Here is a 21,457-nt window from a genome sequence, read left to right on the forward strand (position 1 = left end):
TGGCAAGCCCTGCGGTATCATACAACCACATGGTCACAGCTTGATGTTGTTTATTATTATTATTATTATTATTATTATTATTATTATTATTATTATTATTAGGGTTTTCGAGACAGGGTTTCTTTGTGTAGCCCTGGCTGTCCTGGACTCACTTTGTAGTTCAGGCTGGCCTCGAACTCACAGAGATCCGCCTGCCTCAGCCTCCCAAATGTTGGGATTACAGGCATGGGCCTAGCGATAGTAGCATGGTCTACTATGGGAGAAGAGTTTTTGCCCCTCTCCATCATCATCAAATTGTTTACACAAGATATTTCTGCGAGAAGGTACCTGAGATGTTGTGACGCTGTGGGACCAAACTAATGCATTTACTCTGTGATACAGCTATTGCCGGGATACCAGGAAGGTGGCATAGGTAAGCTGTACCTCAGTCTAGCATGGCACTTAAGCAAAGCCGTTCAGGATAAAGGGTTTTAGAACTGATAACAGTGAAGCCATGGAAGTTTGTAGCTGTTCAAATAGCTAGCTTCAAAAACACTGAACAATTTATCAGTATCAATTTTGTGGAAGGTCTTTTGATTCTTGGCCTCTGGATCCTCTTTATTCACCCATATTTTAGTTGGCACATGAAAGGATAAACACTGCTTATCAATGTTGTTGGGAAGTGTGGCTGCTATGGTAGGTTGCTCAAAGGACAAATTTGTTGTTGCTGAGGCGGGGCCTCTCTCTATAGCCCTGGCCGTCCTGGAACTCACTATGGAGATCACGCTGGCTTTGACTTCTTATGAGATGTACCTGCTTCTGCCTTCCAAGTGCTGATTTTAAAGATATACATCACTATGCCTGGCTCAAAGGGTAAATCTTATGTCAGATATGAAAAACAACTTTCTCCCAGTTATGAAGCAACTCGTTGAAAGAGAGGTAACTTCATTTTAGTTTTATGTGAAATGGATCTGAGAGTCATAGGGGACTGCAAAGCTCAAAAGGGAACGAGAATAAGTCAGGATTGGAAGCAATTGCTAATGCAAACTTGGATTCCATTTATAACACCCAGATCAAAGGAAATGCTAGCTACAACCCTTTCCTTGCATCAGATCAGAATGGAAGTGTGTAACAAGCCTGGAGCATTGCATGCTAAATGTAGTCAGTGACGGGCTTGGCAATGAGGGTGGTGAAAGGACTTGCAGATTTTGTTGAATCATGTGGTTTGGGATGTTGCAGATATGGCCCTGAGCAGAGATCTCTCAAGAGAAAAAGTTTATTTCATGTAGAGGAAATGTTGTCATCTTGAAAGGGGTGGGGTGGGGGGGTTAAGTGCCCTTGGAGTCTCTAAAAGAAACTAGATTGGCTAAGAAATGGACATGAAGGGATCAGAGAGGTGCAACCAAAGGATGGCCGTTTCCAGGTGTGGCTTGTCCTGATGGCTGTCTCCAGGTGTGGCTTGTCTGGATGGCCCTCTCCAGGTGTGGCTTGTCTGGAAGCATATGTGAAAGAACAAGTGGGAGACCCCTCCACTATGCATTAGACTGCACCAACATGTCGAGGCTACTCCAGCCAGAGTCCTACCGCACACCCTGACACACAAACAGCATGGAGAGGTGTTAGCTGAAGCCAGCTGTGGTGGCTCAAGCTACTACACTGGGGAAGTTCAGGCAGGAGGACTGCCATGTGTTTTAGGCCAGCCTGGGCTATCGAGTAAAACATTTTCTATCACTAAAGAGTGTTTGTTGAATAAGAATCATCTCCATTTCTGGTAATTCATGATTTTATGACAACCTTCCATGAGAAGGGTTAGGTGATTTGCAAGCTTCAGAATTTTCAAGAATAAATTAAAAAATTTAAGTCTTTAAACAGAGTGCTTTCTCTCTATATATAATATTTAAGATAAACGTGTTTTGAAATACTTATATATAGTCAAGCAAATTAACGTTATACTCTGATGTAGATCTTACACATATGTGGAATCTAAAACCGTATCAAATATATATAAATAGAGACTGGATAGGTCAGTTCAGAGAGTAGAGAATTAAAGCATGTGAAATAAGAAGAAAAAGTGAAAGTGCAAATATACAGTATACAAATTATGGCTAATAATATTAATTTGGATACTAGAAATTTGCTGAGAGTAGTTTTAGGCGCTTTTTAGTCATAAAATTTATTCTTTTTAAAAAAATTTTTTTATTAATTTATTCTTGTTACATCTCAATGTTTATCCCATCCCTTGTATCCTCCCATTCTTCCCTCCCTCCCATTTTCCCATTATTCCCCTCCCCTATGACTGTTCCTGAGGGGGATTACCTCCCCCTGTATGTGCTCATAGGGTATCAAGTCTCTTCTTGGCAACCTGCTGTCCTTCCTCTGAGTGCCACCAGGTCTCCCCCTCCAGGGGACATGGTCAAATGTGAGGGAGGCACCAGAGTACATGAGAAAGTCATATCCCACTCTCCACTCAACTGTGGAGAATGTTCTGCCCATTGGCTAGATCTGGGTAGGGGTTTAAAGTTTACCGCCTGTATTGTCCTTGGCTGGTGCCTTAGTTTGAGCGGGACCCCTGGGCCCATAAAATTTATTCTTATAATTTAGAAGAGGGCATAAAGAAATCACGCACTTAAGACTGGAAGTCATAGCAATGGGTGAAAAGTAGGTTCTCGGATTGTAGGGACTTGAGAGTCAGAGCTTTGGAGGAGGAAGTATCAAAGTACCAAAAGAGGGAGAAAGAGCAGTCATGCTAAAGAGGGCCCTGGCCATGTGCAGCCAATCCACTGCATGAACTGTGCCCAGTACGTGCTCAGGGACAAGGCCGTTAAGAAGTTTGTCATTTGGAACATTGTAGAAGCCGCTGCTGTCAGGGATATATCCGAAGCAAGTGTCTTCGACAGTTATGTGCTCCCCAAACTCTGTGTGAAGCCACATTACTGCATCTGTGCCATGGATAGCAAGGTAGTCAGGAATCGCTCTCATGAACCCTGGAAGGGCGAAACACCCACACCATGATTTAGACCTGCTGGTGCTGCACCGTGACCTCCACCAAAGGCCAGGCAAAGACAGAAAGCTTTGGTGACAGAAGGACAAAAGAAAAAAACTCTTTGGACAAATTAAATGGAAGTTATATTAAAAAAAAAAAAAAAAGACGAGAAGTCATTTATCACTGTGAATAAGAACATTGCCCTCTGCAGCATACATGTGTAACTGAATAATATGTTCCTGCCCCCAGTATCTAGGCGGACAAATGCCTTACATTCACTGATTTTTTTCTATTGTGATATTTTTTGGGGCTTAGTAGTACGGAAAGTCATATATACGTATGTATACATATGCACACACATATGTAATCTATTGGTTTGCTTTATAATAAAATTAATTTTATCTATGAATTCTTAGGGTTGATTAGATTAAAATAATTAAAAAATGTTTTATTGATTCCTTGTGAATTTCACACCATGCACCCTAATCCCACTCATCTTCCCCTCCTCTCATACCCACTCTCCACCCTCGCAACCTCCCCTGCCCCCAACCGTGTGTCCCACAGTATACCCTTTTGTCCCCGCTTTTTTGCTTGCAAATGTTCATTGCAATGACTTTTTGCTCTGGTATGTGGCCTCTGGCTTCTGCTGCTCTATCAATACTGGAACCTCACTGAATCTCCTCTCTGCTATCCTGATGTTGCCCTGTGTCATGGCGATCTTATAGTTAGCAGCAGTTCATCGATATGGTAGATGTTGAGGTGGGCTAATTCAAATTCCTAGATCTAGGCCTGAGAGGTATCTAAGCTGACCAGCCTATAGGCTCTCTGGCTCCCATGCCCTTGGGGCTGGCTTTGCAGCAAACCCTGCAGCTAGGGCCTGCTCTCTTGAGTGCTGTTGTATGAGGCATTGGGTGAGGGTGTCTTTCCCTCATCCTTGATGCCTCAGGGCAGACAAATTGTTGGGCCAGATCTCCCCATGCTCAGACCCTTGGGGCTGGCTCACCCAAGTCCCCACCATCAAAGTCAGCCAGCTCTACTGTGCTGGGTAGGTAAATGTGCAGGACCTGCTCTCCTGCAGCTGGTGAGGGGCAGGAACAGCTCTCCTGATCTTATGGGCCCAGGGCCAAGTATCCTGCCTGACAAAGGTGGCGAATAGGTAGTAGCTATCTCTCCCTTGTCCACATCAGCATACGGGAGACAGGAAATGAGTGGCAAGGCCAGCTCTCTCACCCTCATATCCTCAGGGCCAGTTCACCAGAAACTTCCTCAATATGTGGGGCCATTCTCTCTAGTCCTGCAGCTGACTAGGGGCAGGGTCATCTCTCCTGCTATCCTGACTCCAAAGCCAGCTCTCCCATGATGCCCAGGTAAGAGGTAGGGCCAGTTTGGCACACCCCTTTAAAATCAAATTGTTCCTGGGCAGCAGGAATACCTGCCTGGCCTTTGGTGGTAACAGACCCCTGCTTTTGTAGGGCCACAGACCCAGACGTGGCCCCTGATGGCAGTACAGGCCAGGATCCCACCATGGTCCCAGGGGGCATCACCAGCTACTCATAGCAGGCTGTTCCTCACTGCCCTCAAGTCTGCCAATCTCCATTGTGCCCACATCCTTCTGTTTCTCTTTCTCTTCCACATCTCTACCACTTGCTTGCTATTCTTAGTGGTGCCCGTGGTCTCTGAGTGTCTGGGGTCATCTCGGGCAGGGTCTGCCCCGTTCCAGGCATGTACTGGGATGGACTGGTGGTCATCTGAAGCTAGCTCCCTGTCTAGGCCCCATGACTCTGGTCTGATGTTTGTCTCAGCTTGTTCCTTGCCTGGCCCACCCAAGTGGCCTCCTTTGAGGGTGGTTCATCTTGGGCTTTCTCCTGCCTAAGACTCACAATCCCAGGTGAGGATTCTTCTAGTCTCTAGCTTGCTTGCTTTCCATCCTGTGAGCCTATCCAGGCCTGCCTGGCGCTCACTTTTTTCAGGGAATGTTAGGCTACTAATCATTTAGATGTTCATAGGTCAGAACACTGAACTTAGACAAAGCCTCTCTTCTCTCTGCCACCTTCTGAGGTACCTGTGACACAGCAGCCACACCTGCAATGCCTCTAGCGGTAGGTTAAAATAATTTTTAATATGATAATGAACAGTGAATTCTGAAAATGGTTCTCTTGGTTTAGCCAACTTAATAGCTGATCAATTTTGATGGAAAAAAATCAGATTTACTATGATTTAAGTCATTGTGGACTGAATTGATATTTATTAAGGTAAAAGCTGAGTCTATTCAAGTATAGTAAAGGTAAGCTTTGGGTCTTTTTATTTTTTATTTTTTGTTTTCTTTCTTTTTGCAGTTTAGTCATTTCTGTAAATCTGATTCTTTATATTTGACACACTGCTGTCACTTAGCTTTGTAAATACTTATTAAGTATCTTCTATAAACTGGGTAATGTTGGGCTATGAAAGGAATCATCAGCTAAAATGTGGCTTTCAAAAATGTACAATCTAGGGCCTGGTGAGATAGCTTCATCAATGGAGTACTTGCCACACAGGCATGAGGACCCAAGTTGGATCTCTAGCACCCATGGCCAAGTTCCTGCTTCTAATCCTAACACTGGGAAGATGAGCAAGGGCAGATCTCAGGAGCCTATTGGCCAGCCAGCCTAGCCTAACTGAGAGTTTCAGGTCCCAGTGAGAGACTCTGACTCAAAAACAAGGAGGAGGACTCAGGAGGAATGATGGACGAGGTTTCCTTGGCCTTGCATGCATACATGTGTTCCCCAGTCCTCAGACAAAAGTGTGTTGCCAGGAAGTTGAGCATCTCACATTGTTATTTTTCTTCCCACATATTTTCTGAACACAGGCAACCATTTTCCTCTGTGGTCACTTGACAACAGTGCATGATAATTTATTGTTACCTCCGGCGTGGATTACTTGGTCTTGACTGAGCTTTCACCTGTAGATTTTATTATAATCAGGGCTTTAAGAATAAGACATAAAAAAAAAAAAAAAAGAATAAGACATGTTGACTCAGGAATTTCATATAGGGAAGTAGTGGGTTTTGCCTCAGCTTCCCCAAATTGCCATGCTATTCAAGGAGGCTATTATGACTATACCACCAATAGAAGACAATCAAGTTTTTAAAGGTGTGTGTGTGTGTGTGTGTGCATGTTCACGTGTGAGTATGAATACCATAGTGTATGTGAGGAGGTCAAAGGACACAGAGGACAATCTAGGATGTCTTCAGGTGTCAATCTTTCTCCTCCCACCTTATTGAGACAAAATGTCTTGTTCCCTATTGCACATACCAGGATACTGGTCCTAAAGCTCCTGGAGGGAGGGGGCTCATCTCCTCCCTCTGCCTTTACCCATGGAGTCATATCCCAGCCCACAGTGGTACTTTAACACCTACACTAAAGCCACTGGGTTCACAGGGCAGACCAGACAACAGAAGACATCAAAAGCCTGCTGTTAATTATAGTTTTGTATAAAGTATTTGCAAAGTCCTAGTGGAAAACAGCTCCAAGCCCTTAGCCCCGTGGTCTAGGGTAATGGGTGAGTGGAAGGCCCAAGGCAGGCAGAGGGTAGTTGGGGCTAAGCAACAGAACTGTGTGATGTCTCCTAAAATTCAGTTTAGTTTATTGAATATAATTTCAAGATATTTAAAAATTTCCGTGCATGTTTGTTTTGCCTGCATGGATGCCAGTGCACATTACATGTACAGTGCCCACAGAGGCTAGAAGAGGTCGTCTGATCCCCTAGAAGTGGAGTAATAGCTGTTAACCACCATGTGGGTGCTGGTAATCCAATCCCCAGTCCTCTTGAAGAGCAGTCAGTGCTCCTAACTGCTGAGCCATGTTTTGAACCCACAGTTCAACGAATATTTAGTGAGGACATTTTATGTGCAGATATATGTATTTTTTTTCGAGATAGGGTTTCTCTGTGTAGTAGCCCTGGCTGTCTTGGACCTCACTCTGTAGACTAGGCTGGTCTCGAACAGAGATTGCCTGCCTCATGCTTTCTGAGTGTTGGGATTAAAGGTGTGTACCATTGTGCCTGGCTGATTTTATTTCTTTTAAAAAGAAAAAAAAAAAAATCAAGCTAACTCTAGTCATTTAAAAAACAAACAAGCAAACAAACAAACAAACAACCCATGGGGTTTATTTAAAGGAGGCAGAATAGTGAATGTGAAATCTCAGCACTCAGCAGATCTCTCAGGCACAAGGCTCAACTTGGGTAGGGAAAGGTGGCTTAACTCAGATCTGGCCACCTTGCTTTCTTATTGTTCCCTAAGCTGCTGAATGCTTCTTCTAGTGAGAGTAAACTGTTTGTTGCCTCTTCATGCCTTTCCTGGCTGTTGGTAACAGAGCTTTTAGGCTGGACATGTGCCAAGTAAAAAGGCAATACCTCCCAGGCTAGTTTGCATTTCACCAAGGTGTGGCCATTGAGGTGGAGGTGGGCAGTTGTGCATGAGACTTCAGGAAAATCTCTTTTAAAAAGACCTAAACAGAGAGGACGTACACCCTTTGAGTTTTTCTTTTTCACCCATTTCTTTCTGAAATTTGGACCCCTGCCAGCATCATCTGACCTGGAGATTGGCAGGGTGCTGAATGTCTGTGTATTTTGAGGATCTGCAAAAAAATTATCTCTGGACTGTGTTCCTCACTTCACATTCTTGCTTTGCAGGAGATAAGTGACTATTTACACAATGAGCCATTGCCATAGGTCCTGGCTATAAGCTGCTGAATAACCATGAAGGAGATTCCATTGACTGGATCTGCCTTTCTTGTGGTCCCTACCAATTCTTCTGCATCCTTCTTGCCCTTGAAGTCCTGTGCATCTTTTGGCTTCTGTTTTTACAACCGACTATCCCCTGATGTTGTACATTCTTCACTTAAATCTAAGAGTGAGGTCTAATAAGTTCAGTTAATTCCTGTACAGAGACTCTTTTTAAGTACTTGACCCACAATTGAGCTTCTTTCCACGCTGCTGACCTATGGTCTGCCCTCCAACTGTTTCCTTTTCACCTACTGCTAGTAACTTTATCAGGAGACATGTCTGGCTTAAAGAAATAAGTACTAGAGGAAAATCAGCCTTGCTACCACAGAACTGTTGCTTATGTCATCTAAAATTTAAATATTATAACAAATATATGTTTACTATAAAATACATTACATGTAGGTAGAAATGCTTTGTAATAAACACACAGGCCTTTTGCCTTTTTTTTTTTTCCTGGATCTAAAATTATTTTTTAAAAGGTGAATCTTATATCTGGTAAAAGACTAAATACTATATTCAGAGCACAAGAAATGTCTCATCATATACTCTGAACTATCTCCTCTGACCCAGCCTAGGAACATATAAGCACAGTTAGCCTTGTTTTTCTATGTGACTTGAATGGGAGCATGCCTTGAGTTAAGCTCTGTTTTTCTTCATCGACTGGTATGTGTTGGAGAACATTCCACATTAGTGCCTACCTTAGGAGTTCTACTGTGATAAAATACTATGACCAAAAACAACTTGGGAAGGAACTATCTGCTTACAGCTCCCAGGTCATATTGCAACATTAAGGGAAGTCAGGGCAGGAACTCAGGACAGGAACCTAGAGGCAGGAACTGGAGCAGAAGCTATGGAGGAATGCTGCCTTCTGGCTTGATGCTCATGGCTTCCTCAGCCTGCTTTTTTATACAGCTCAGGACCACCAGCCCAAGGGTGGCACTACCCACATGGGCTGTACCTTCTCACATCAGTAGCCAACCAAGAAAATGTCACACAGGTCTTTCCACCGGCCAGTCTATTGGGGGAGGGGTCATGCTTTTCCTCTTCCTAAATGACTCTAGCTTGTATCAAGTCGACAAATAACTAACTAGCCAGAACAATGCCTATAAGCTGTTCTAATGTGAACATAGACTGTTTGCCTTCTCACCACATAGAGGTTCTTAGAATGGTTTAAATTTTCATTGCAAAGATGAGAACACTGTGTTCCTTCAAGAGTTATGAATTGCTCAATGTGTCAGGTCCCTTGATTTTTATTCTGAAGGCTTTCCATGTCAGCGTGCTACATAGGAACGTACATGTGAGTGCAGTTTCATATATTTGAGCATCTTGGGCTGATGAATTAGCTGATAACTCACTGTACACCAAGCTTCACTTTGAAAGTGTAACACGAATTATGGAGAATAGAAGCCTTCAAGAGTAAAATAATCTGTTGTTTCTATTATCTGACTCTAGAACAGCTGAGCTGGTTTGGATTTAAAGGTGCTTTGTGGAGTGTTGGGGGTGGGGCAAGGAACCAGGTCTGTACTGGGCTGTCAGACACAGCTGCTTCAGATATGGTAGAACACATGATTTTGTGTGTAGTCACAATATCTGGATTTGCTTCCATGAGAATCAAACTTGCCTAGGGTTAAATTATAGCATATATCACCTTTACTTCACAGTGGCCTTTTAGCTTATTGAAAACTCTTCCCCTCTCTCCTGTAAAGAACTCCATTTGTCTGACCATAGAACACAAAACCTTCGGCACCACCTTTTGCTGTGTGGTGGCACTTATCTGAGGAAAGCACCCTCAAAGTGTCTCATCTATATGTAGAAGATGGGCTTGCTGCTTTACATTTAACCTTGCCTCTTGCATGGAAGACAATCTCAGGAAGCATTATTAGGGAGGTGGTGACTGGTGGCTTTTGTTCTGTAGGGAGTTTGAGAATGAGGGAAACTGTGAAGCTGCCTTAGGCCAGTAGGAGCATTCATGGCGACCCTGTCTGTGGTCAAGGTTGAGTCTTTTCTTTGCCCTTGAAGAACCTGGAATCTTGCTGCTTTCCTTCTGCCTCTGTGTAGCACAGGGTCCCACCTTTGCAGGGTTCCCATTTCATGTGTTGTGCAGAACGGGGAGGTGTGCTTCCAGCTGGGTGTTCTGGAGGTGGATGGACGAGCATCTGTAGGGTTGTTTTTCCTTCTTCCTGTGATGACCATGGGAAGAGCTGAGGCCAGCTCCCGGGAATGGCAGGTCTTGGCTCATGCAATGTTCTCCCTTTCAAGGCTAGGTGATTTGAGCAAACCCTGGGAAGATCAAACTCATCCTTTTTCTCTGATTGATTCCTGATCTGCCTCTATCTTTTGTATAAAATCAGCATCCCTAGAAAGAATAATCCATGCCAGTCCTGGGAGCCCTCTGTATTGTTTGAGACAGTATCACGCTGAAAGAACATTTGAAATGAGGCACTTACAAACTGAGCCAGTCCGAGGCGAAGCATACATATGACAAAGGCCTAGAACATCAGTAATAGCTCAAAGTGTTTCTGTGTCGCACTGCACACCATGTTAAAGCTAATTGTCATGTTGTAGTGACAAGCGCTTTCCTTTATTTTTTTCTTTTTGGTTTTTCGAGACAGGGTTTCTCTGCCTAGCCTTGGCTGTCCAGGCTGGCCTAGAACTCACAGAGATTTGCCTGCCTCTGCCTCGTGAGTGCTGGGATTAAAGGCGTGTGCCATCACGCCTGGCGACAAGTGCTTTCCTTAGTCTAGGGTGACATTCTTTCCTATATGTCATATGCATTGTGTATATACTCATGCAATCTTAGAACCAGAAGGGACCTTGGATGTGTCTTGTGCTTCACATCATCTCAAGGTCATCAAACTTACTAGCAGCAGACTTAGGAAAAGCCAAGGTCAAAATGACTTAAGCTCTGTTTGATGATATTAGGATATCAGGATGATATTCATGCTTTTCTCTAAAGCAAGCCATGGCCAGGTCCAAACTCCTGGTGGGGGGGTTGAGGTGGGATAGGAGAAGAGGTGGAGGGGAAGTCTCCAAAGGATGTGGGAAAGGGGGAAGGGGAAGATAGTCAATATTTGGTAAACAGTGGTGGTCTACTACCATTGGCTAATGTCAGTCAATGTAATATGTCTAATGTTTAGTGAAATTGTTCCTCATTTTATATCATAAGCTTAAGATGAAATTTCATCTCTATTATAACCATTTTTTTACTTTTTATGATTTTCAGAAGCAATTAAAATACGTTTAATTATAAAATACAAAGAAAAATGAACAGCATTAGCCATAAAGATAAAACAAACATTTCATACTATCTATATTAGTTACTTTGTTTCATCACTACGGCAAAATACATGGTAGATGTGACTTAAGAGAGGGGGATTTATTTTGGCTCATGATTCTGGTGGATTTCAGTTGATTATGGTGGGGCAGGTGTAATGACATAAGTGGCTCATTAGTGGGAGAGCGTAGCAGTGGCTTCTTACATGGTATTGACCAAGAAAGCTGACAACAAGACAGGAAACAGCCAGGGATAATGACGGTCTTCCCTCAGTCACCGAGTTCCTCTTGCTGGGTCTCTCCTAAAGTTTCCACAGCCTTGGAAAAAAGTGCCACCAGTTGGAGATCAGGTATCAAAATACATGAGCTTATGGGAGACATTTTGGAACCAAACCATAGCATTCTACTCCTGTAAAAGGAAAAGGAAAAGTTGCATGCTTCCAGTATACAATGGTGCTGAATAAACATCACAAAGCAGACTAAAGCCACACAAAAGCCCAGCAGGACACACATACCCTGAAGCGCACATCCAGCATAGACTCACGGTTAACTCAGAATACAAAAATGCCTTTAGTTCAAAGTCAAGAGACTCTATAGCAGCGGTTCTCAACCTGTGGGTCACGACTCCTTTGGGGGTTGACCGACCTTCTCACAGGGGTCACTAAGACCATTGGAAATACCAGATATTTACGTTATAATTCACAACTGTAGCTAAATTACAGTTGTGAAGTAGCAATGAAAATAATTTTATGGTTGGGAGCCATCACAACACTAGGAACTGCATTAAAGAGCTGTAGCACAGGAAGGTTGAAAACCACTGCTCCACAGTCTTAATTGTACCAACACCATCCAGGAATGGAAGCTTCTGCTGCTACTGAAGGAAAACCCTGATCAGTTGAGCCTCTGTAAAAGGAAAAGGAAAAGTTGCATGCTTCCAATATACAATGGGGCTAAGTAAACATCGCAAAGCAGACTAAAGCCACACAAAAGCCCAGCACGACATACATACCCTGAATTGCTGCATCCAGTATCCAGGAGGGATGGTGTCTGATGTGAACTCCACCCTAACTCTAGTCCTAACCCTAACTCTAAACAAACCCTAACCTTAACTCTAACCAAACCCTAACCCTAACCCTAACCCAACTAACCCTAACCAAACTCTACTAACCCTAATACTAACCTTAACACTAACCCAACCCTAACCCTAGCTCTAACCCTATGACAGTCTTGGGTAGCCCCAGCCTTATGGCCTTGGCATTTTCAGCATATGTAGTTCCACACAAGAGCTGGCTCTGCTTGGAGCTTGTAGCTTTCCTTAGCCTACATTTATGTAATTTCCTACAGCCTGTGTCTCCACTGAAATTTAGGCTTCAACCCAAAGTATCACATGTTGTACTTCGGGGCCTCCCTGTAGAGAGCCCAGCTCTGACACACACTACTTAATCTCATCAGTGGTTTTCCGAAACCTTGTTATAAGCCTCTATGACTGTGTCACTCTTGTATTTTATATTTCTGCAAACCCCAAACCATGTAGATAGTATACAGTTCCATTGCTGTCTTGAGATGAGCTGGGCCCTCTTGGACCAGCAACGAAGCATCCTTTGAATGCCTGTGCAGTTTTAACAAGGGAAAATACTTCCTTAAGTTGCCCTGTTAGAGCAGGATGCTTAGAAGGCTCTCTTCTTTCACTCACATTTTCAAATGATTTTGCATTTTTATAACTTGGAAACTTTAATGGATGGGGTCTTGCATTAAAGATAACTTTCTATTGTTCCATCGAAGTGTATATCTTTTCTTTAATAGCCCTAAGTGTTTAATAACTACATTATATTGTTTACATATACAATACCTTGTCCACACTTTAAATATTTCTATGATCTTTCTGCATCAAATTATACACAGTACCTTGTCCACAACTTTAATTTTTTTTGTTGTTGTTGTTTTTTTGAGACAGAGTTTCTCTGTGTAGCCTTGGCTGTCCTGGACTCGCTTTGTAGACCAGGCTGGCCTTGAACTCACAGCGATCCGCCTGCCTCTGCCTCCCGAGTGCTGGGATTAAAGGAGTGCGCCACCACGCCCGGCTTAACTTAAAATATTTTTATGATCATTCTGCACCAAACTGCACATGATCTGCTTTTTGCTCTGGATTTTCATTATAAATTTGGCTAATGGCAGGTGATGATAACCACACTACAACCTTAATGTTAGGCTGTTGTGAAATTTTACTCCAACATATACGTTAGTCCATTACTTTTAAATCTAGAGTTTAAGGACACAGGCCATAGCTACAGTCTTTGACACAATGCACCACAAATGGCCATCAGGCCAGTTCCTACAAGAGCGCTTGCTCCTGTCTGCAGCCCCACGTGCTGGACATTTACTGTCTGTATTTGTCCAGTTTTCTACCCTCTAATCAGAATGGCATATTAAGCTCTGCTTATAGCATCCTAGACTTCTCAAGCTTAGAGGGAAAAAAAAAAAAGAATTATTTTTAGAATATATGAATTTCCTGCAAGTTACAGAAGAATTTGCAAATGATTCTCAAGAAAGATAAAGAAACATCTTAGACCCAGCGACAGTTGGACCCACGACACTAGTCTCTCCAGGATTTCTGTTCGACTGCCACATCTTCTTTGTCACAGTCCTCCATCTCTGTCATTGCAGACCAGCTTCCATCTGAGCATCATATTTAGTAGTATTAACCCCCGAGAATACTGAACTCCTGCTCTTGCCACAATTATAAACTCCGGGAAAGCTTTAATCGGTCAGGCCGTTACAATTCTGGAATCAATCTTGACCAGGAAGATGGCAACACCAGATAGAGGCGAGGGTGCTGGAGACCAGAAGATCCTCTCAAGCCAGGTAGATATATACTTGTTGCCCATTACAGTATGCCACAACCACTTTTTCTAGATGTCCCAGTATCTTCTTATATTTCCTGGAACACAAACAAACAAACAAAACAACAAACAAGCCCACAGACCCACAAGCCCCAAACCAAACCAACCAACTACACACACACCAGCCACGTACATCTAATCTGTTGCTGGGCTGATTGTTCAGAGGGGAGTCCTGGAGGATCTCAGGGTGTTGTACCTTCAGCCCCAGTAAGTCTGTGGCCTAGAAGAAAAGATGCTCTTGTCCAATAGAGAAAGTGTGGGGAAAGTGTGGGAAGATTCTTGTAGCCTAAATCTCATAGAGACACACACATAATTTTGGAGTCAAGGATGAAGATGAAGACAAGAGTCTTCTGATGTTTTCTTTATGAAAGACAAGTCAAACCAATAACTCATACATGTGCCCTCATAACTGCCCCATCCCATCTCTCCATCTTTCTGATCCTGGATAGAAACACTGACTGGATCTAATGTCACAAATAATTTGTTCTTTTGGATGAAAGTGTTTGCTGAGGCAGCAGATTCCCCTGATGGATTCTTTATTTGCGTATTAAAATATAATAGGCCCACAGTCTTCATCTTGGACCAGAAGGAAAGTAAAAGGCGTTTGATCTCTGGCTCATGATGTAGCTCCTGGGGTCTTGGATAGATTATTTCTGAGTAGGTGCCCTGTGCCCAGAATTACAGTGAGTACTCCAGGGTCAAAGATAAACTGTGTATTCAGAGATGAAAGGACAGTTGTTTCCCCACAAAACCTCATAAATCAGTTTAGATATCTTTCCCGTTTTATTTATTTATTTTCCTGGCACCATAATATTGGGGCTGTTTGATGCATTTAACTGAAGATATTTGTATAGGGCCTTTCATTTTTCTCTTGTGATGAAAAGCGTTGCCTAAAAAACAAAACAAAACAAAACAAAAAACCGAGCTGATAAACCAAGCATCCACCCCATGTCAGGCCGAGGATCCAACATCTGATTGTACTTAGTGAGGAGGAAACTTGGAAAAAAAAAAAAAAAAGCTCAACCCAACTTTCATTTCTTGCTTCTTTTATCCTTAAGCTTAGCAATAAACTAGCACTCTTTGGTTAAAAAGTCAAGGGAACAGATGTATAATTCTGGTGCTTCAGCATCTAGATTTCAAATGGAGCATGTAAATTATGAGAACCTGTCTCAGCTCCGTTGGGAAAGCTACAGAAACACGTGTGTTGCTGCTGTCAGTCATCACCTTGAGAATAGCTCCTCCTCTAGGCTAGCTCTGTCCTTCGAAGTTGATGAAAAGGAACCCTCTAAAGCAGACCATGCTGTTTCACCGGGAAGATGTAAGTGGTTGCACCATGGGGATCTTTACCACTAAAACCTGGCAGCCGATGGGTCACAGCGACAGCTTGGAACAAGCACTGAATATAATTGGGAGCACACTTCAGGGTCAGAAAAATGGAGACAGACTTTTTCTTCCTGAAGGTCTGGGCTGAGTTCCATCTGCCCTTGTGACCTTAGGGAAGGTATGTCACAGTTTCTGCTCTGAATTCCGAGGATAAAGGAACCTTCAGAGGGCTCTTGAGAGTGAGTGAGAAAATGGTGTGAAAAATGTGTAGGTTAGTGCTTCTATGCCTTTACAAACATTATAACTTATTATGATTTTCAAGAAGCTGGTATTGACTAAGGGGTCATGAACAAATGAAGCTCAAAAACTGTAGGGATCTTTGGAATTGGGTGCCAGTGTCTATTTTGAGATGACTGCTGACTTTTCTGCATGCCCCACTCTTAGCTCAACCTTTTTTTCCCCTCTAAGAAACCACACCACCACTAGACCCCAGTGGCAGCAGACTCAGCACCATAAAGTGTCTCCTGTACCTGCCACTCAAATTTATTCAGTAGGGAATGAAACCAAAGGATGTTATCAGACCGGATGTCTTGTTGTTGTTTTTTAAAGCTTTGTGTTTCAACTATTAAGTCATTCTGAAGAGTTAGTGAGCATAGTATTGCAAACTGTTTCAATGCATTACACAGGTTATTAAACAGCTTAATATGTGGAGTAAGAGAAAAAAAATGGTATATTAAGGAAAGCTGCTGATCCAGGTGTGAAAATACAGTTGTAACCCCATTAATTCTGCGGCAAGCAGAAAGCATGCTTTTAGATGCCCGCTTTATGCTTCAGATTAAGTTGAGTCAGTGCGTTGAGTGAGTGGAGAGCTTCGGCTACAGAATTATGGGTTGCCTGAGATGCAGTCACCAAATTACCTTCCAGATTTATGATCCCCATTTCCTTTTGTTAGTAATTAAGATAAAAAAACAAAGCACTGTGAGCCAGGCATGGTGGCACACATCTGCAATCTTAGGAACTGGGAGAATGGAGACATGTAGATCAGAAGTTCAAGGTCACTGTTGGTTACTTAGCTAGAAGTTCAGGTCATCTTGAGCTAGAAGAAACCTTGTTCCAACCCCCAAACCCCACCTCCCACCCCAAAAAAGCCAGCACTGCTCTTTCTTCTCCAACTACCCTTTTAAATGGTGCTGTACAGACTACTGAATTTTGGCATGGCCAGCCAGCAGCTTTGCTTCCTTAGCAAATGGAACCAACAGTGACCCTCACCCACCATTTCTACCTCTTACAACCTACTAAGGTAGGCTGATCAGAGGAAAGGCATGGGTGGTCACCAAATACCTGCCAAAGAGAGTCACAGCCTTAAACTTTGGACACGAAGGGACTTCTGAAATGCTGTCTTTTCTTACTTGGAAGCAAAACCAGATAAGGGCAGGTGACTTACTGGTGGGGGTCAGTCTTGAACATCTGGACCCACATTCTATGTCTATTTTAGGCCACATTTAACAAAAGCAACCAGTTCAGCATCTTCCTAACCCCGTTGTCCCCCTCCCTAAATTCCTCTGCAGTCCTAAAGATGGATTATTCAATATGAACAGCAAGAGCACTGTGTTGCACTGTGATCAAGTGGATTAAGTGGGGGTATTTGTTCACTGAAATGGTTAAGGGTTTTTCTTGAGGAGACAGCTTATATAGGGCCACCACGCACGGCTGTTGGAGTTGTGGCTAGCTCTGCATTGTGTTCTGTGGCCTTGAGTGTTAAGAAGCCTCCTAATATTATACATACATTTCCCTGGGAAAGGGGCCACACACAGCCCCACCCCATACAATTTATCACTGGGTTCTTCCTGCCCTCACAAAGTGCTTACTGTAATAACAGTGCTAGGAAAAATAATTTTCCCAACTTGTTGTAATTCTAGTGATATTTTTTGCACCTCTTAAATAGTTGTACCCCAGGTAACTCTCGTCTGGCCTACTCCTTAGTCAGGCTGCACAAGGAATGAAGGAAAAAAGAGTGAAGAAGAAATTTGTGGTAATGAGAGATCACTGGAGATATTTAAAAGCTCATAAAACATAGATGAATTTGCAATGTGTGTAGCCAGAGTGTAAATCACCACTTGTCAGAATACACCAAAGATCTAGAATGTTAAGAATAAAATCTGCTTTAGCTCATTTCACTCCAAGGAAGGAAATAACAAACGATAAACTTTCTATTCTTTCAGAGGGTTTTAATGGTGTGATGCAGGTTCTTTTCAGTTGAAAGTGAAAAGTTCTCTGTTCATAATACCTTGTTGTCATTTGTCATCGGTCCATGAAACACCTTTCTCATTTTGTTATTTTTCACCCTTGTCCTTCAGTCTCTATTCCTGGCCCCCTAGCCCCAGTAAGTTTCCAAGCTAATGTGCTGATAACAAATCATTTGAAATGTGGTTTAGTAAAATATCAAGTTTTAGAACATGTTCTGTTTTTTTAAAATTCATCATTCAATCCTGTTTTTAAGATTTATGTTGGTATAATTATAACTAACTCTCTACTTTTAACTCTTGTAAGTTACTCTATAGTGTGGACTCTATTTTTTAAAATCTTAAAAAGTGGTGTGATAAAGTAGCCAAAATAAAAATCTTACAATATAAATTTAATGTGGTTGTGTATGCTTTTAATTCTAGCACTCGGGAGGCTGAGGCAGGTGAATTTTTGTGAGTTCTAGGCAAGACTGGTCTATATGAAGAGTTGTAGGCCATCCAGAGGTACATAGTGAGACCCTGTCTCAAAAAAATTACATTTTTTTTTTTTTTTTTTGCCATTTTTGGTGTAGAGGTTTGAGTATGGGGCACGTTCACTTGCTTCAGCACCTACTATGGCCATCTGTTTCTAGAATTTACGTTTTTCAAAACTGGACCTCTATCTATTAGACGCTAACTCCTCAGGATTCCTGACCCCCAGACCTTGACAATGACTACTGCATCCACTGTATTTTACTGTTCCCTGTAGATGGACACATGGATTGTCCTGAAGACCTGCCGTCACATGTTACACCATAGCCAGTGACCTCATGCTTTTGCTCTTAAGAAATGTGCAAGAATTTCTGTGCCACACAGATTTAGAAGAGACTTGGAAGAAAAAGAGGATACTTTCCATTCTAGAATGGCTGTGCCAATTTCCTGTGCCCTCCATAGCATGCCAAATTTCTCAGCTTCTTACACTCTACTGTCCCTGAAATCATCCCAACTTACTTTTTTACACCCTAATAATCTTATTTTATTCCAAATTTTTGTTTATGGAAGGGTTTGAGCATTTCATAATGTTCTCAGTAGTTATTTGGGAATTGTCTGTTTCATACTTTACAACTTAAAAAAAATCTAGTTTTGTGTTTTGTCTTTTACTGATTTTCAGCAGCCTCCTTGCATATCATATTATACACGTTAAATTCTTGCTGTTTTTTATGTTATAAATATTTTGCTCCAAACCCAGCAATTTGTTTCCTTGTGTTGGTTTTTTTTTTCCAAATTAAATTAATCCTGTGAAAATGCCCTACATTTTCTTTAAATCTCATGTAAGCATTCTAGTTTCTCTATGGTTCCTTTACATTCTCTCAATACATGAGCTTCTGACATTCATGTCTCTAGCGAATGTGAAGGACATCTTCTTTGAGTTAGGAGGTCCACATGCTTAACCTTATCATCACAATTTCTTTTCTACCAAAATTTCCATTTCATTTTTAAGAAAGACAGAGTCTTACTATACAATCCTGGATGGCCGGGAACCCACTATGTAGACTAGGTTGGCCTTGAACTCACAGAGATTTGCTTGTCTCTGCCTCTCAGATGTTGAGATGAAAGGTGTGAGGCACCATGCCTGGTTCCTATCACAGTTTTGAGCCCACTATTTCCTCATTGCACCAGGCTTCTGTGCATTTCTTGTTTCTGTGTTGTTCTGATTGTAAGAACTACTCTGTCCAGTGGTTTATGGGTCTTCCTGATTCTGAAACCAGGTTGTTTTCATAGCTCTGTCACATCTTCATGCCTATTTGGGTGAGTCTCCACTTTCTCCTTATCTATTTTGGAATGGCCTTAGCTATTTTCTATACCCGTATTAGAATAGGGGGCCGGAGAGAGGACTCAGTGGCTAAGAGCATTCTGCAAGAGGACTTAGGTTCAATTCTCAGCACGCACATGGCAGTTAACAACTGTCTGTAACATCAGTTCCAGGGAATTTGATGCCCTCTTCTGGCTGCCACAGGCACCAGCCAGGCATGTGGTGCACAGATATGCATTTGGGCAAAACAACCACAGGCATAAAACAACAACAACAACAACAACAACAACAACAAGATTTTTACCTTTAAAATATCACCTTGGAAATTTGATGAGATTCTTTGAACATGTAGATTAATTTGAGAAACCCTGACACCTTTTCTCTGAAAGGTCATTTTGTATAACAACCATTGAGAACTCTCCATTTACACTGACCTTCCTTTATGTTCTTCAATAGGATATTGTTATTTTTAACACAATAAAGTTTATATGCATTCTCATAGGGAAATATGTAGTCTAGTTACATTATTCTGTTACTATTATAAGTGCCATCTTATTTTCAAGGTTATCATCACTGATACATAGGAATATTAGTTTTGTAAATTTATAATACTGCAACTTTTGCTAAACTCTACATTTGAATAGTTTTGCTGATTTTCTATGTGGATAGTACTATGATCTGAAAACAGTAAGTTTTACCTTTTCTAACTAATGCTAATATTTCATTCACTTTTTTGGGAAACCAATAGGATTTTAAAATTATTTTTGAATTACCTTTTTTTTTTAGGTGCAGTGAACTTTATTGATAGTATTCAAGAGACTAGGGTTCCCTGGGTTCCTCCCATCATTCTCAGGTCTAGGATGGAAACTGTTGGGGGGAGATGCTCAGTGTCAGGGGCTGAGTTTGAACAGAGACTCCTCAGTACCACAGGCATCTCTCTTTCTTGCTCTCATGTCATTACTGGGGAGGGTGGTCCAGGTCTTCTTACTCCTTGGAGGCCCTATAGGTCATGAAGTCTACCAACCTGTTCCTGTAGCCATATTCATTGTCATACCAGGAAATGAGCTTTACAAAGTTGTCAGCCCCAGCATCAAAGGTGGAAGAGTAGGAGTCACTGTTAAAGCTGCAGGAGACAACTTGGTCCTCAGTGTAGCCCAGGATGTCCTGTATGGGCCTTTGGATGCTGCTTTACCACATTCTTGATGTCATCATACTTGGCAGGTTTCTCCAGTATGCATGTCAGATCCAAGATGGACATTTTGGGGTAGGAACACAGAAAGCCATGCCAGTAAGGCTCCTGTTCAGCTTGGAATGACCTTGCCCACAGCCTTGGCAGCACCAGTGGATGCAGCCCCATGGCCACCATAGCACATTTTTCCATAAAGTCCATCCACAGGCTTCTGGGTAGCAGTGATGGCATGGTCTGTGGTCATGAGTCTTTCTACAATGCCAAAATGGTCCTGGATGACCTTGGCTAGGGGCGCTAAGCAGTTGGTGGTGCAGGAAGCGTTGCTGACAATCTTGAGTGAGTTGTCATACTTCTCCTGGTTCACACCCATCACAAACATGGGACATTAGCAGAAAGGGCGGAGATGATGACCTTTTTGACCCCACCCTTCAAGCGGGCCCAGGCCTTCTCCATGGTGGTGAAGGCATCAGTAGATGATTGTACAACATACTCAGCACTAGCATCACCTCATTTGATCTTAGCAGGCTCTTGCTCCTGGAAGATGGTGATGGGCTTCCCGTTGATTACAAGCTTCCTGTTCTCAGCCTTGACTGTGCTGTCAAACTTGCCATGGGTAAAGTCATACTGGAACGTATAGACCATGTTGTTGAGGCCAATGAAGAGGCTATGGCAAAAATCTCCACTTTACCAGATAAGAAGCTGGCCTTGATAACCAGGCATCCCACATGGTCAAATCCATTTACTCTGACCTTTACCACTATGTCAAAGGATGAAGCTGGCACTGCACAAGAAGATGGGACTGTCTCTGGAACAGGGGGAAGCAGAGAGCCGTTTTTGAACTATTTTAAACAGAGCAGAGATAACAGGAATTCTTGTCTTGTGTCCAATATTATTTGGAATATATTTCTCCTTGATATAAAATGTTTGATGTGGGATTTTGGTAGGAAGCAGGAATTTATAGGCAATGAAACTATCTTATATGCATAGTTCTCTGGGGGGTAAATTCTGTCAAAT

General features: G+C 42.4%; 1 non-coding gene and 2 pseudogenes across 1 annotated transcript; 1 reads left to right on the forward strand and 2 right to left on the reverse strand.

The window, feature by feature from the left end:
• Positions 1-255: 255 nt before the first annotated feature.
• Positions 256-3,096, forward strand: LOC127189858 (40S ribosomal protein S26-like; annotated as a pseudogene).
• Positions 3,097-4,934: 1,838 nt separating this feature from the next.
• LOC127190215 (small nucleolar RNA SNORA17) lies at positions 4,935-5,066 on the reverse strand. Its single transcript, XR_007830722.1, has one exon. It is a non-coding gene; the product is annotated as a small nucleolar RNA SNORA17 (small nucleolar RNA).
• A 15,172-nt stretch (positions 5,067-20,238) lies between these two features.
• Positions 20,239-21,100, reverse strand: LOC127190072 (glyceraldehyde-3-phosphate dehydrogenase-like; annotated as a pseudogene).
• Between the last annotated feature and the right edge of the window lie 357 nt (positions 21,101-21,457).

This window comes from Acomys russatus, chromosome 5 (genome assembly GCF_903995435.1).
Source record: "Acomys russatus chromosome 5, mAcoRus1.1, whole genome shotgun sequence".
Taxonomy (NCBI): Eukaryota; Metazoa; Chordata; class Mammalia; order Rodentia; family Muridae; genus Acomys; species Acomys russatus.